This window comes from Convolutriloba macropyga, chromosome 12 (genome assembly GCF_964194025.1).
Source record: "Convolutriloba macropyga chromosome 12, txConMacr16.3, whole genome shotgun sequence".
Classification (NCBI taxonomy): domain Eukaryota; kingdom Metazoa; phylum Xenacoelomorpha; order Acoela; family Convolutidae; genus Convolutriloba; species Convolutriloba macropyga.
The window spans coordinates 27,989,229-28,007,715 of NC_134479.1; positions in this window are offsets into that span (position 1 = coordinate 27,989,229).

The window sequence follows — 18,487 nt, forward strand, 5'->3', positions numbered from 1 at the left end:
ATGTGTTGAGTTTATATAAAAATTGTGAAGATCTGATGAGTTTATATAAAATTTTGATGTTGCTCTATGTATCGTGTATTGTTTTGTGATTTTCGCAAGATTGAGTTATCTTGAATGACCTCTAACCTATCAGATTTCAATCATTAAAAACTCACCGCAAGTAGTGTATTATAGTGTAACGGCTAGGCGGCAGTCAAGCAAGCCGATATGCAGCCAAGCCGAGTTTTTAAAATGAGGCCAAGTCAGCCGAAATATTTGGGATACCCATATTTTAAGTTTCAGGACTACATCCCACAGCAACGGTCCGCTGAGGCCCATACCCACTAGATATCATACGGAATTAAGATTGTTTCTAAGTTTTCGTTTTCGTTATCGTTCAGATAATTTTTATAATCAACAACAAGAACTAGTTTTCCGTTTTCTTATTACGTTATCAGGAATAATAGATACTAGTTCGAGAAATGGAGGAAAAAATTGTAAGTTTTCTTTTTCGTTATCGTTCAGATAATTTATATAATCAACAACAAGAACTAGCTTTTCGTTCTCTTATTACGTTATCAGTATTTATAGCTACTAGTTCGAGAAATGGAGGAAAAAATTGTTTGTTGGGTAACAAGGTTGCAGTTAAAATTAGTTTTTGATTCTTTGGTGTGCGCAAGATTAACCATAGGTTTTTGAAGTCTAATGAAAACAGATTCCTTTTTCCGTGGTTTTTTGGAATTGAAACCATAAGTCCTCCTCCCCCTTTTTCAACTTATCTTTCCTTGTCATTTTCCTATCGCATCTGAAGCAACAGAAAATTTCTGTGTTGGAATTGAATATGTTATCGTTGTAAGAATCTGTCAACCGAGTTTCTGTGAAACAATAATTTGTTTTCTCCAATATCGTTTATCAAAGATTTCAATTGTGTTCTTTTGTTTACAATTTAATTGACAATTTAATTTGACAATTTAATTGAAGAAAAACTTATCTCATTTTTTATAAATCCAACAAATTATATCATTGGTCCCGGATTGATTTTAATATCGCCAGAAAGAGAAATTGTCACTATTGTCGAATAATGACTGCACAAATAAATTATAAGGAGTAAAATTTCAGGAACAAACCTAAAATTAAAAATTTACCTAAACGAATTGTTTATAGCTTTTGAAAAATTTGACTTATTAAGAACTTGTGTACTCCCAGTTTCTACTAATATTGACGCGGGAAAACTTGAGGGCAATAGCAGTAGAAAAATAAATCGTCATTTCAATTGCTGGAGTTGAAATTATATTAACGGTTTGTTATCAATATCTTTAGAAATAAACAAATCAAAACCTTTGTATTGCATTGAAAAATACTTACATCAAGAAAAAACGATAATTATAGTTCATTGGAGGTGCACCACTAGCGAATCTTTAGTTATATTGATTAGGTTGTCGATAAAGCTTACTGCTGAAATTATTTCGAGGTATGGTTAAGAGAAACTTTAAGCCCTGGTTTATAAAATTATTTGAGTCATAAGAAGAAGCCGGGACGGGATCGAATTGACGGCCAGTTTGTTGGCGTATTCTGGGGCTTTTGTTTTAAATTGTTATGTTGATATATCGTTTGTGGACAAAGACCATAATTTGATGTTATCAAGAGCTGAGACAATAGCCTGTAATTTAAAAGAGGAACGCCATGTTGAAAATTGAGATGCACTTTATCAAAGAAAAATTGTTTGTAGGTCTCATCTGAACTGTACTCATCAGACACTTCATCGGCAGTGGCTTTGATATTTGCATTAAGAGAAAGAACTTTGCTCGACGGCTGATCCACGTAGAATACATGAAAATTTTTTTGATTTCATCTATTTTACTGTTGTTGTTTTTGTTTTGGTGCATTGCTTTTAAGGGTGGAATTCCGCAGATCACACACATTTTTCAGCATCGACTGACGAGTTTTTTTTGTGCTCCTCAACATTTTCCACGGCAGATTTTCCATGTTTCAATATGTTAATGTGATGTGTTGAGTTTATATAAAAATTGTGAACATCTGATGAGTTTATATTTTGATGTTGCTCTATATATCGTGTATTGTTTTGTAATTTTCGCAGGATTGAGTTATCTTGAATGGCCTCTATTCTATCAGATTTCAATCATTAAAAACTCACCGCAAGTAGTGTATTATAGTGTAACAGCTGGGTGGCAGTCAAGCGAGCCGATATGCAGCCAAGCCGAGTTTTTAAAATGAGGCCAAGTCAGCCGAACTATTTTGGGATACCCATATTTTAAGTTTCAAGATTACATCCCACAGCAACGGTCCGCTGAGGCCCATACCCACTAGATGTCTAAAAATTGACGTGTTTCTGTTTCTTTGGTGTATTGGAATAAATTATGCATTGAAATTAAGCGCAATGTGAATGTAACGGTTAACAATGTTTTATTTCTGATAGATTACATTGCAGTCTTCGGCTTGCTTTTATGTCGGCTTACTTTTACTTCAGCTACTTTGCATTCATCTACGAGCTGATTAGAACTGATAAGATCTTTTAAAAAAGTTCTGGAATAATTGGGGGTTTAATGCATTCTGCTCCAACCATTGCGTTCAGTTCAACTGGGTAAGGTGGGGGGGGGGGGGGGGGGTGGGGGTCAATTCAAAGATAAAACGAAACGCTAATGCTACCTTGATATCTCAGTTTGTTTCAAATCGAGAAAGGACCCAAGCTTTTTAACACAATATTTTAATTAAAAACTTTTCTGGTATAGCTAATTTCGAAAGGATCCCTTATACTAGAAAGCGTCACCAGTTAGGACAACTGCATTGTAAGAGCAGCTGCAGTCAATCAAATCTGATGAATGGGTAATTATCAGAAATTGGAACGTAGAAAATTGAATACAATTTTGGTGATGTTTAAAAAGGGAGGAAAGTAATTCAATATTTTTCTTCATAAAGCTTAAACTGTCGATTGAAAAATAAAATTCTATATAAACTTAATTATGCATTCAGTTCTCTCATTGCTTCATTCATTGTGAGAAAGTCCAGGATTAAATTTGTAGCTCTTGTTTTTGAAATATTAGTGGATGGTCAATTCATGGTCAGTTTAAATTGTAACATTCATATCAACAATTACCATTAGCTCTATTTCATCGACATAATTGAAAAATCAGTCCCAACTTAGGAAATACCTCACGCTTGAAGAAAGCAATGTCGAGGGACTGGAAAAGGTAATATAATAAGATTTAATAAATTAATGTAAACGTATCTCCAGTTAATTCCCCATTTTCTAGCTTGTAAAGCAATTTGATTTCATTTACCTTGTAAAGCGCTCAATGTTTTTCAAATCCTGTCAACTTCACTGATGAGTTTAAACTTTGACCTCTCGTTTTGCCAATATTTTGGGACATTTGTCGCATATATGTAGGTATAATTAATACAATGTGTTTGAGAAAATGAGAATATGGAATCCAGAAGCCTGCGTTATATTTGAATAGGTGTTTAAAATTCTGCAAGGGTTGACGCTGTTGATTAAGTAGAGGTGTTTGAAAATTCAAAACTCAAAAATCAAAATCGAAAGTTATGGTTTTTATTGGAAAACGGTAGTGGGAAAGAGGTGCTATTCCGCCACTTCCTAATCGGAAGATGACTAAATACCACCTTTTTCCCACTACTCTATATATCTAGTACTTGCTTATACCCCCCATTTTATTCACTGCTATATATTAGCTCTATATTCAATCAAAAATCAATCAAAATAAAAAAAAATCAATCAAAATTCAAAGATAAAACGAAACGTTAATGCTACCTTGATATCTCAGTTTGTTTCAAATCGAGAAAGGACCCAAGCTTTTTAACACAATATTTTAATTAAAAACTTTTCTGGTATAGCTAATTTCGAAAGGATCCCTTATACTAGAAAGCGTCATCAGTTAGGACAACTGCATTGTAAGAGCAGCTGCAGTCAATCAAATCTGATGAATGGGTAATTATCAGAAAATGGAACGTAGAAAATTGAATACAATTTTGGTGATGTTTAAAAAGGGAGGAAAGTAATTCAACATTTTTCTTCATAAAGCTTAAACTGTCGATTGAAAAATAAAATTCTATAAAAACTTAATTATGCATTCAGTTCTCTCATTGCTTCATTCATTGTGAGAAAGTCAAGGATTAAATTTGTAGCTCTTGTTTTTGAAATATTAGTGGATGGTCAATTCATGGTCAGTTTAAATTGTAACATTCATATCAACAATTACCATTAGCTCTATTTCATCGACACAATTGAAAAATCAGTCCCAACTTAGGAAATACCTCACGCTTGAAGAAAGCAATGTCGAGGGACTGGAAAAGGTAATATAATAAGATTTAATAAATTAATGTAAACGTATCTCCAGTTAATTCCCCATTTTCTAGCTTGTAAAGCAATTTGATTTCATTTACCTTGTAAAGCGCTCAATGTTTTTCAAATCCTGTCAACTTCACTGATGAGTTTAAACTTTGACCTCTCGTTTTGCCAATATTTTGGGACATTTGTCGCATATATGTAGGTATAATTAATACAATGTGTTTGAGAAAATGAGAATATGGAATCCAGAAGCCTGCGTTATATTTGAATAGGTGTTTAAAATTCTGCAAGGGTTGACGCTGTTGATTAAGTAGAGGTGTTTGAAAATTCAAAACTCAAAAATCAAAATCGAAAGTTATGGTTTTTATTGGAAAACGGTAGTGGGAAAGAGGTGCTATTCCGCCACTTCCTAATCGGAAGATGACTAAATACCACCTTTTTCCCACTACTCTATATATCTAGTACTTGCTTATACCCCCCATTTTATTCACTGCTATATATTAGCTCTATATTCAATCAAAAATCAATCAAAATAAAAAAAAATCAATCAAAATCAATCATTATTTTATGAATTACTCTAAGAGTGATTTTCACTCTTTATTTATTCTAAATCTGGTATTAATTGGGAAAAAAGGTCTAAAATCTAAAACATCAATAAAACCCAAAAACTACATGACAGATAAATTTAAAGAAGAATTAGCTTCTTGAATATTATACTTATAAACATGCTCTCTGAATTGATTTCTAGTATGAGCATATCTATATCTATGAATATAAATACATAGTCTACATTTCCTATTTCTAAATCTTTATAGTGATATATGTTTATAAACATTACACATACTACATGATAGATATTGATCAGGATCAGAATAATGATATACCAAATGTTCTATATAATCTTTCACTTTAACCATATTTTTACATACATAACAAGAATATTCTAATTCTTTACAATTATTACAACATTCTGTCCAAGGTTTATTTATACACTTATTGCATTTCAATTTCATTTTTCGAAAAATTATTTTTTGATTATTTCCCTAAATAAATACATCATGTCTCAATCAACTAATACTAGTGTCATAAACTTCTGCGATGTCTGTAATTTATCCTTTGAATCAAAGAAGGCTTTATACAGGCATCAATCATACGATCTCAAACACAAGGAACTCTTGGAGAAAATGTCTGAGTCTGAAGAAGAAGAAATCTTGGAGAAGGTGTATAATTCGGATGAAGATGATTATATTATTAAAACTAAGACCAAAACTAAGGATATTATTAAAACTAAGGATATTATTAAAACTGAAATTGAAACTAGAACTAAAATTGAACAATGCTGGGTTTGTGACGATAAGTTTAAAAATCAGATAGGTCTACAAACTCACATGAATAAACACTGGAGAGAAAACGTTGTCTTAAACGATCTACGAAGTAGCTTTGCTAATAATTATAATATTAAATCAAGCTTTTATCAAAGGCAGTTATATATTACTAAATCTAATGGTAGTTTTATCAAGGATATCAATGAACCAGTAGATTACATATTAGACGAGTTTAAACCATTTAAATCATATGACTACAAAGTTACTGCCAATTGCTTATATAAGAAGAGAGACTCAGAAGAAGAAAAGACTACTAATATAAACTTTAGAACCGATGAATATATGGATAAAGATCATCGACTGAATCTAAACCAATGGCTTGATCATGTTAGAGAAACGTATGAGGGTTACGGCTACGATTATGATTTTATTGGAATAACATACATGCAAATAAATATTTTCCCACTACTCTATATATCTACTACTTGTTTATACCCCCCATTTTATTCACTACTATATATTAGCTCTATATTCAATCAAAAATCAATCAAAATCAAAAAAATCAATCAAAATCAATCATTATTTTATGAATTACTCTAAGAGTGATTTTCACTCTTTATTTATTCTAAATCTGGTATTAAATAAGAAAAAAGGTCTAAATCTAAAATATCAATAAAACCCAAAAACTACATGACAGATAAATTTAAAGAAGAAGAATTAGCTTCTTGAAAATTATACCTATAAACATGCTCTCTGAATTGATTTCTAGTATGACCATATCTATATCTATAAATAAAAACACATAGTCTACATTTCCTATTTCTAAATCTATATAGTGTATATGTTTATAAACATTACACATACTACATGATAGATATTGATCGGGATCAGAATAATGATATCCCAAATGTTCTATATAATCTTTCACTTTAAGCATATTTTTACATACATAACAAGAATATTCTAATTCTTTACATTTATTACAACATTCTTTCCAAGGTTTATTTATATACTTAATGCATTTCATTTTCCTTTTTCGAAAAATTATTTTTTGATTATTTCCCTAAATAAATACATCATGTCTCAATCAACTAATACTAGTGTCATAAACTTCTGCGATGTCTGTAATTTATCCTTTGAATCAAAGAAGGCTTTATACAGGCATCAATCATACGATCTCAAACATAAGGAACTATTGGAGAAAATGTCTGAGTCTGAAGAAGAAATCTTGGAGAAGGTGTATAATTCGGATGAAGATGATTATATTATTAAAACTAAGACCAAAACTAAGGATATTATTAAAACTAAGGATATTATTAAAACTGAAATTGAAACTAGAACTAAAACTGAACCATGCTGGGTTTGTGGCGATAAGTTTAAAAATCAGATAGGTCTACAAACTCACATGAATAAACACTGGAGAGAAAACATTGTCTTAAACGATCTACGAAGTAGCTTTGCTAATAATTATATAATTAAATCAAGCTTTAATCAAAGGCAGTTATATATTACTAAATCTAATGGTAGTTTTATCAAGGATATTAATGAACCAGTAGATTACATATTAGACGAGTTTAAACCATTTAAATCACATGACTACAAAGTTACTGCCAATTGCTTATATAAGAAGAGAGACTCAGAAGAAGAAAAGACTACCAATATAAACTTTAGAACCGATGAATATATGGATAAAGATCATCGACTGAATCTAAACCAACGGCTTGATCATGTTAGAGAAACGTATGAGGGTTACGGCTACGATTATGATTTTATTGGAATAACATACATGCAAATAAATATAGAAATGACTAAACTATCATTAGGATCTTATACTGAACTGCCACCAGGTCTAAGAGATAAAACAAAAAGCGATTTTAAATATTATAATTAATAAATTTAACTGTCTACGATTATGTATTACAGCTGCATTGCATCCTGTAACTGAACATGCAACTAGAGAAAATAAGTATATTAATAATCTAGTCGATGACTGGGAATATAATGAAACTGCATATGATTATATTACAAAAATCCAAAACAAATATAATATCAATATTTTTGGTTTTACAGACCTACGGTCGTGCTTCACCACAGGCACACCCAAGATAGTAACATAGCAAAAGTAGAATGCTTAGAGAAATGTTCTAACATTGTAAAAGGTAGACAAAATGTTAGGATCCTAGTCTGGGATGGGAAGAAAACTGTGCCCTAATTAAAAATGTAGAAGTATTACTAGAAAGACCTAACACCAAACATTCCGGTTTTGGTTTTGTGATAATTGTACCTATTGGTTTAGTTCTCAACATAAATATGAAACCCATGAATGCTGTGTCCAAATCAAACCAAAGATTGTTTGCCCTAAGTTAAAACAAACAAATTGAAGAATCAATATAAACAACAAGAAGTGAACAATGTTATATTTAGTGATAGTGAATGTTACATGAAAGGAACAGATGAAAAGATTGGTAGCAATACATATAAGATATCTGAACATGTACCCATTGCTATTGGCTATATTTGGCATAGCAGACACCAAACAGGGAACCTGCTTGGTTTACCACAGACTGAGTCTGTTCGCAGATCATACTTTGGTCCAGACTGCATCAAAGATTATGTTAGAGATTTATTAGAAATAGAAACAAAACATAGTATTAAGATAAACAAAGCAATGATATTTACAGAAGAAGATAAATTCCATGATGCTAATGATAAATGCCACATTTGTAATAAAAACTGTGTTAATAAAGTTAGAGATCACTGTCATCAAACAGGTAGATATAGAGGTCCAGCATGTAATATTTGGAATTTGAACTATAAACATCAAAACTTCATTTCATAATGGTAAAGGCTATGGCTTAAATCTATTATTTAATGAGATATTTAAACAGAATAATAGCAGGAGAAGAATTGATATCTTACCTAGTACTAATGGAAAAGCTAGAATGTTTAGAGTGGGTATATTAAAGTTTTTAGATAGTTACAGTTTCTTGACAATGTCTCTTGATAAAATAACAAAGGTTTACAATATAAAAAATAAAACATTCTATCATTATGAATACTTTAAGCATTAGAATAGGTATAATAATAAACTAGGTAATCTATCAATTCAAGACTTTAGATCATCACTAACAACTAAGTGACCAACTCAAGATGAAGTAGATAATTTTAATAATTCTAATACTAATAAAACAGGTAAAGAATTAACATTAAAATATATGGAAAATGATATATTCATATTAGGACATTGCTTCAATCTATTTGCTAAGTTAAACATGACTACATATAAACTCAATCCTCTACATTATATTAGTCTACCAAGCTACAACTTCGATTGTTTCCTAAAACTAAGCAAAGTTGAATTAGACACAATACAAGATGAGCAGATACTAAAAGACTTCATTAGTGCAATGAGAGGTGGCATATGTGGTGTTATGGGTGATACGTATATTAGAAGTCAGAGTCAGAGTCAAAGGTCTATCAGGGAACCTGCTTCGCAGATAGCAGAGCATGACCTCTATCTGGTACATCGATGCTAATAACTTATACTGTTATGCACTAATGCAAAAGCTACCATATAAAGATTTTGAAGTACTCCAATACAACTCTAGATGAAGTAATAAATACTTCAGATGATAGTGATTATGGCTATTGTCATATCTGTGATTTAGAGTAAACTAAAGAATGTAAAGAGAGAACTAGCAACTTCCAACTACTACCCCATGGAAGAGAAGTAGAGAATGATGAACTGGGATACAAACAAAGACCCCCAACTTCATCAAAAAGCAAGAAACTAATATTAGATCAGAATAATAAATATGAATACCCAATACACTATCGGATGTTAAAGTTTGTTGTTATGATGGGTATAGAGGTTACTAATGTCCATAGAATAATTAAATTTAAACAAGGTTATATAATTAGAGACTACATTGAACTTAATACTAAAATGAGAGTTGAAGCTAAAACTGAACCTGAAAAAGATATATTTAAGTTAATGAATAATCCATTGTTTGGTAAAAGTTGTGAGAATCCATTAAAGTATCTAGAAGCTAAGATTCTAACAGATGAGTATGAAATACTTAAAGCTGTTAGTAAACCAACATGTAAAAATGTAATTAGATATGAAAACTATACTCTAATAGAATTCTATAAAAAGGAAATACAATATGATAAGCCGATTTATTTAGGATCTACAGTACCAGAGCCCAGTAAGCTTCATATAAATAAATCCTTCTATAATGTATTAAATCCCTCGCTTGAAGATCTAATGTTACACTACATGGACACGGATAAATTCGTGTTAAGTTTTAGCCAGGGCAATGTCGACAATGAGCACCTGGATCTGAGTAATCTAGATAAACCAATAAAAAATAATAATAATATACCGGGCAAAATTAAACACGAATTAGGTAGTAAGGTTATAGAAGAATTCGTGGTATTAAAACCCAAAACATATAGTATAAAGAACTATGGGGCAAAAGAGAAAGGAATAAAGAAAGAAAGTAATGGAAAGCACGCAGAATATTATAGTGCTCTAATAGATAATAAGGAAACGATAGTAGAGGAAAGCAGGATTCAAAAAGTAGGAAGTTGTATGGCCACAATTAAGATAAATAAAAGAAGTTTAAGTAATTTTGATGATAAAAGATTTTATGTATATAATATAAAAAGTTATCCCCTAGATGAGAACATGTATCTATTCAAAAGAGATCTAGTAAAAAAAATCTGCCAACGGACTTCATCCGCGTCAAACCGACAGACTTCGCTCATGGCAAACCCAGCACTAATCGGTGAAACCGGTTCCCGGATAAACAATATTAACGAATTAACAATTAGTGATGATAGCAAATTTTTTGAAGCCGCTATTAGATTATATAATGAATTGTGATAATTATTTTTATGAAATGACTAAACTAGAAACACTTATAGAATTAAACTATCTAGAAAAACAAACCAGAAAGAATAGATTAGAAGATAAATTAAAACAACAAGAATATTATGGTGAAATAGAAGAGTTATTTGATCCTTTAACTAAAACTTTAAATACAAACGATAAAACAATGCAAGCTCTTCAAAGCAAAACTTTGGCTGTGCTAGACAGTAACACTAATACTTTAAAGAGTCTAGGACACCATCAACAAAACAGCTTTCCTGATGAACGGGCCGCCCTCTTAAAACCCACACCCGATCCACACACAATATTAAAAGATGATAGAGGGCAAACTTTTGCCGTAGACAATGATATGATTGATATTTTATTGCTAATGGGTAAACAAACAAATAAACAATTCCAATTAATATCAGTTGATCCAAATTCAAACAAATTTAAAATAAATGATGTAGATGTATCTCTAGTCCCTGATGGTATAAAAATGAAAGGTAAGGTCTATGATTTTTCTAAAGGTTTTTCTATATTTATTACTAATAAATATGTCATCGAAAGAGATATAAAAGGGGATGAAATCAAATTAAAACAATTTCTAAGGGATATTGCCTATAAACAAAGAGGAGATACTAAAAGTAATAGATCAAAACTTAAAAGAAGAATGTTTTCTAGTATCAGTGAACCCACTTCTCGTGTTATATCAACTTCCAGTGAAGATGAAATATATCGTCGTGATTCTAGTGATTTTGAACAAGGGATAGTAGAAGAAGAAGAAACTGATTATGATACTGATTATGAGACTGATAAACAAATAGAAGCTAGTGGTCTTACTAAGACTGACCCCAACAACTTAATAGAAAGATTAGAACTATTAATACTAGAAACAAAAGCTGGTCATGATGGATTATATGATGAAATGCTAGATATATCTAAGCAACTAATATCTATGAATATTATTAATCAAGAGCAACTAGATAATTTTGTTTTTTAACTATGGTAAATGAGCAAGGTGACAATTTCGTTGATAGGTGAAACCATGACTACGTCCATAAAAATGTCATCTTTGTATTTGTTTACAGAAATTACAGAATTATACCTAATGATTCCAAAACCTTATTATTAGATTCAAAGTCGAACTCGGATTTTAATAATTCCTGTCCGTAATATTTACCTTCTATTATTTCTCCATTCATGTCTTCTATCTTATAAGTTGGTAGTTGTGTTTTAAAACTTCATTAATTTTAAATAGTTCTCTATTCCAGTTAGAAGTGTATTGTAAATGAGCAAGCTCACAACTTCGTTGATAGGTGAAACCATGATTACGTCCATAAAAAATGTAGAACAACAACAACAACAACATTTATTAGCTAAAGAAGTATTCAGTCCTCAAATAACAAAGTTTAGAAGAGAAAGAATAATACCATTATATAAAGATGAAACATGGTCAGCAAGTTTATATTAACTGTTATAGATATATTCACAAAATATGCATGGGCTATTCCTTTAAAGAATAAATCTGGTTTATCTATAACTAATGGTTTTAAAATAGTATTAAGTGAAAATAGAAAACCAGAAAAGTTATGGGTAGATAGAGGTAGTGAGTTTTACAATAAAATATTTAAATCTTCTCTTAAAGAATATGAAACAAAACTATATTCTACTTATAGTGGTGTAAAGGCTGTGTTTATAGAGAGATTCAGTAGAACATTATTACACATAATAAATAAACTTATGTTCATCAATGGTGATGGTAATTGGGTAAATATACTAAATGATGCTGTTGTAACATATAACAAAAACATTCATTCAACAATTAATATGACACCTGTTGACGCTTCTAATAATCCCGATAAAGTTAAATACTATGTTAAATCTAGCAAAGCAACACCCAAATTTAAAGTTGGTGACTATGTTAGAAATGCAGGTAAACGTAATATCTTCTCTAAGGGATACACTTCTAACTGGAATAGAGAACTATTTAAAATTAATGAAGTTTTAAAACACAACTACCAACTTATAAGATAGAAGACATGAATGGAGAAATAATAGAAGGTAAATATTACGGACAGGAATTATTAAAATCCGAGTTCGACTTTGAATCTAATAATAAGGTTTTGGAATCATTAGGTATAATTCTGTAATTTCTGTAAACAAATACAAAGATGACATTTTTATGGACGTAGTCATGGTTTCACCTATCAACGAAATTGTCACCTTGCTCATTTACCATAGTTAAAAAACAAAATTATCTAGTTGCTCTTGATTAATAATATTCATAGATAATAGTTGCTCAGATATATCTAGCATTTGATCATATAATCCATCATGACCTGCTTTTGTTTCTAGTATTAATAGTTCTAATCTTTCTGTTAAGTTGTTGGGGTCAGCCTTAGTAAGACCACTAGCTTCTATTTGTTTATCAGTCTCATAATCAGTTTCTTCTTCTTCTACTATCCCTTGTTCATAATCACTAGTATCACGACGATATATTTCATCTTCACTGGAAGTTGATATAACACGAGAAGTGGGTTCACTGATACTAGAAAACGTTCTTCTTATAAGTTTTGATCTATCACTTTTAGTATCTCCTCTTTGTTTATAGGCAGTATCCCTTAGAAATTGTTTTAATTTGATTTCATCCCCTTTTATATCTCTTTCGATGACATCTTTATTAGTAATAAATATAGAAAAACCCTTAGAAAAATCAAAGACCTTACCTTTCATTTTTATACCATCAGGGACTAGAGATACATCTACATCATTTATTTTAAATTTAATTGAATTTGGATCAACTGATATTAATTGGAACTGTTTATTTGTTTGTTTACCCATTAGCAATAAAATATCAATCATAACATTGTCTACGGCAAAAGTTTGCCCTCTATCATCTTTGATTATTGTGTGTGGATCGGGTGTGGGTTTTAAGAGGGCGGCCCGTTCATCAGGAAAGCTGTTTTGTTGATGGTGTCCTAGACTCTTTAAAGTATTAGTGTTACTGTCTAGCACAGCCAAAGTTTTGCTTTGAAGAGCTTGCATTGTTTCAGCGTTTGTATTTAAAGTGTTAGAGGAGCACGAGAAGTGTTTTAACGAAATAAAAGATCGCATCGCGAACGCAACCGCAAATAGTCACTATAACCCGCAACTCGAAACACGCATAAAATGTGATGCATCGCGCTCCGGTCTCGGAACAGCACTCGAACAACTAACAGTTGACGGGTGGAAACCAATTGCGTTTGCCTCGCGATTCTTAAATTCATGCGAAGAGCGCTATGAATGAACTTGAGCTACTGGGAGTAGTTTGTTTGATTGAATATTTCAAAAACTATATGTATGGGAAAAATTTTTACAGTTATTACGGATCATCGAGCTCTTCTCTCTATTATGAAAGAAAATAGATAGAATAAATCGCATAATAGTAGACTAACTCGCTGGATGGATCGTCTACTACCATTTCAATTTGACATTGAACATCTTCCGGGGGCGAAAATGGGTCTGTTGGATTATATTTTTCGACACCCATTTCAACAAGCTAAAAAAGTTTAATTATGACGAGGAATTTATTGTAGCAAAACTCAAGTTAATTTCTACATCAATTAACTCATTAGATTTAATTAAAACACATCCCGCAACACATTTACAACAATTATTAAAAACACACAATCCCGCATCGCAAATCACACCTAAATTTGAGGCCAACATTAAGGCGATAAATTTAATTAACACACATGCAGCACGAGTACGCAAACATGATTATTACAATTCCCCCGCGCCGCGAAAGTTAGCCTCAAATATTACTTGTAATTTAAACAAATTGAAATATGTAGACCCTGCGTCGCAAATACCACTTAACAGTTCTCTCGCTCAGCACAATACAAATAAGTATAAACAATTAGTCTAAAATCGGAATGAATTAGCTCTCGCGCCGCGCGAGACTCAAATTCTTAATTCAAATTCCCGCCGATTAGGAGACATTCCACAAATAATTTTAAAAGTCACCACCCACAAATAAATTCAGTGCTTTTTGCCTCACATCATTCTGCAATTCAGTCATGCAATCCTAATCCTAAAAACAAATTGTCATCAAAATTTTCTTCCGAAATAAATTCAATAAATCAACTCAATAACAACATGCCTTCTAAAAAGCGCATCACTCGCGTTCGTTTTAATAACACATCCCACGCCGCGAATCAACAACCTTCAAGTCAAAATTCAACCCGCCTTGCAAGTCCGCCCTCAAATACATCTGACAATACCCGCACCGCAAGTCAACGAACAACTTCGATTAACACTACCCGCGCCGCGAGTCGTTTACAGATATTAACCCCAACATCTCCGGCTCATTCATCTAACGCTAGTACTCCTCTCACACCCAGCCCACACGTACCCACATTTCACTACATTGTGTTCAAGATTTTCAATAAATCTCTCATCGCATCACTAACGAGTAAGGACGCAGTTTTAAGAGAAATCGGGGATTGCATACTGACTAATAACGAAAGCCGCCTGAAAGCGTTAAACCCCTACATACATTCGTATTGGAGAGATCTTCATGTTCGATCTGGGTGCATGTGTATCGATGAAAAGGTAGCCATACCAAATGTGTTGCGAGAGGCATTAACTGACAATATACACGCAAGCCATCCGGGCACATGGGGCATGATTTGCATGGCTACGCATTGCTGGTGGCCCTACAAGCACCGCGAACTCATCGTGAAGGCTACTGAATGCAAGCCCTGCACTGTGATTGGTAAGAATCTTAAATCTGTTATTCCCGCTAAGCAATTTCATCCTCATGTACCGTGTGTTGAACCGAATCAAGAAATCCAAGTTGATTTTGGAGGCCCGATTTTTGATGAAAAGGGTACCGAAGTTTATTTCTTAGCCGCCTTTGATCGTTTTTCCAAATATCCTACTGCATGTATTTATGACAAAGCAAACGGACCTAATTTTCTAAAATTTTTGGACATGTATATAGAAAATCACGGAACTCTTCGATCTATTGGTCTTGATCAAGCAAATTGTTTGATTGGCAATCAAGTAAAAACTTTCTGTAACAAAAATAATATTGACATCATTGAAGCTCCAGTAAACGATCATCGTGTTATTGGTTTGGCAGAAAGACTCATTCAAACGATTAAGAATAGACTTTCATGTATCAAAGAGGAGCAATCGTCTACCAATGACTTTCATGTAGAGCACGCATTAAAGATAATATTGAGAATAGGTAAACAGAAAACAACAAAGATCTCGCCCTTCGAAGCACATTTTGGAAGAAAACCTAATACCCCGCTGAGCGTGATATCGACAATACCTAAATTGTCTAATCTCACGAAAGTATAGTAAACTACCATTTAGATGAAGACACAGTGATGCCGAAAGAAATACTTCCAGACGACAAATGGCTGAATGATTAACGCAGTGACATTGAGGTTGAGAAAGGAATGTCACGAGCGACGCAAGAGGCCAAGTCAAGAGAACGGGCTAGCAACGATGGCGAATCTCGCTTCCTGCGAACAAAGGCCACTCGACCCATTCCCCTCAAAGAGCGTGCGGTCGAACTATATCTAGCGCAAAAGATTCATGGCAAGAGACTATCAAAGAAAAATCTCGAAGGATTGTATGAGGTCCTCGCCCCGGGATCTCATATTTTGAAAGTTAGCCCAACGACCTCCACCATCAAAGAGCCGGGGAAAACTGTGGTCACTGTCAGAAATAGCGATATAGCTAAATTCGGGACGCAACTGGGGCGGCAAACTCCATAGAAGGCATACGCGGACCGCAGAGGACCAAGATCTGGGGAAAAGTTGGTGGAGGAGATGATTCAAACTCATGTCAAGGAATTTACGAGAAAACAGAAGGAGGACAAAAAGATGAAGCACCGCAAGCGTGATCCGGGCAGCGGGATCTCTTTATCAAAATCAAACAGCTCACTCGGGATGCAAGGCCGCATTCCGAAAGTACCCAACTTTCTCGCGATGCAAAATCAGCAGCCAGAAGCAAGCACTGTTTCGCATAGCGAACAACCTACAACCTTCTCCACAAACACAACGGCCACCACACAACCATCACGATCATCGGATAGGACTCGACGCAGTCCTTCTTATTATGGATTTGAAAGTCCATCCCCTGACCCCACAAAAGCAGCACCACCCAAACTTCCACGACGAGCGGTGATATTGAAAACTTTCAGCCCCCATCTAGCTCTGTTGTTGAAACAGTGCAAAACATTGTTGAATAACAGCCGACTGAATTCAACGTATCTCCACGAATAGAAGTATCACCACCCGCTTCGCGAAATGCTTCTGTCTTGGAAATTGACACTCCGAACCTCGTGCGTTTGATGACAGTTTATGAGGCCGAAAATCCTGATGACAATGAAAGAAACAATTAGGAATTGAACTCACATACAGACTGCTTTAATTACAAACTCCAATTTATTAATATATATTTTTTAGCTACGATAACCAGTAAATATATTGTTATTAGTTACATAACCGGGGACCAAGTATTAATTTGTAAATATTGTTAATATTTATACATTCGAAAATTATATTGTAACAATTTTCTTTGTCGGTGTAAGGGGTATGTGACACCTAAAGATATCATAATCTGTTCGATGCAGTATATCTTATATGATGTTGTAAAGTAGTTCAGTTTATTTGTCCTTGATAATCCTGTTCATATTTATTCAGTTCGTGTCTTGTGATCTGTTGATGATTTCCTTCTTGGTTTCTCGCCTCGTGATCAGACATGTCTGATCACGCATTCACGTTTGCTTACAAGCACTTCATTTCATTTTACTTCATTCTCTTCATTTTGCAATTCAAATGCAGTTAACAAACTCTCTTGTAACTCCCACTCCGCGAGGAAGCACAAGGAAAATCAGTTAAGATCTCGCTCCGCGAATCGCTAGTTAAATATAATAAAGCGCACGCGCATTGAAAGTAACTACTCTATTTAAATAGAGTACGAGAGGGACGGACAACCATTAGAGAAAATGTCAGATAAATTTAAAAAAAAAAACAGTAAGAACAAAGTCAAAAACTACTAGAGCCAGAAAGCAAAAAATTAATGTATCATCAACGTCAACTCTTTTTCAAAACGGCCGGTCTAATAATTGTACCGTCAATTCGGGTCGATATAATCATCGAAGAGACTTGTGGAGTGGTATCATTAGAAAAAGCAATTCAGCGTAGATTACATTAAAGTTTTCAATTGTAATTTGTTTTTTCCTAGTATTTATCCAGGTTTAACCTTCCAGGTGCATGGTAAACCAATCTGTTGCTTTTCTTCACATTTTCTCTAGTTTTCTAAAAAAAAATTTTTGTCACTTTCGCTAAAAGTTGCTAAAAGTGTTATAAACAATTTAATTGGTTTTACCTAAGAAGATAGAGCACGCATACTGAATATTTTCTTCCAAAATTATTGGATAATAATTTTGCTATATATTTCTTAAATTCATTGAAATTCACGAAAATTGGCAGAAATTTTTTTTCAAGCCCACTTTAAATTTTTAATATTAGACTTTACTTTAAAATTAGAGACTTGAAAATTGCTGACACATTTTTAAACAAAAAAGTGTAATTTTAATTTCCGCTTTCTATAAGAAAGCTTACCAATTAAAATTTAGCTTGTTGTTTGCTAATTCAGCGGATCTGTTCAAAATACATAAAATACTATTGATGAAATAATTCATTTCACAAATTATCCATTTAAGTACTTGGGAAATTCAAGTGTTTTATTTGGATGCGCGGTTATCAGGGCTAGCTTTGTTCTCTTCTTAGATTCTTAAAAAAAAATATTGGGTTTGCATTGAGGCGAGATTTTTTCAAAGGATTTCCGTAATTTTTCTTTTCATGTAAGACAGCGGCGAGATTTATTTCAAATCAAGGTTCAGTCGATGCAAATCCCATTTACTTGAAAATGAGCTAAAACGAACATTTTATATATATTAAGTTTTCAGGATGCGCTGAT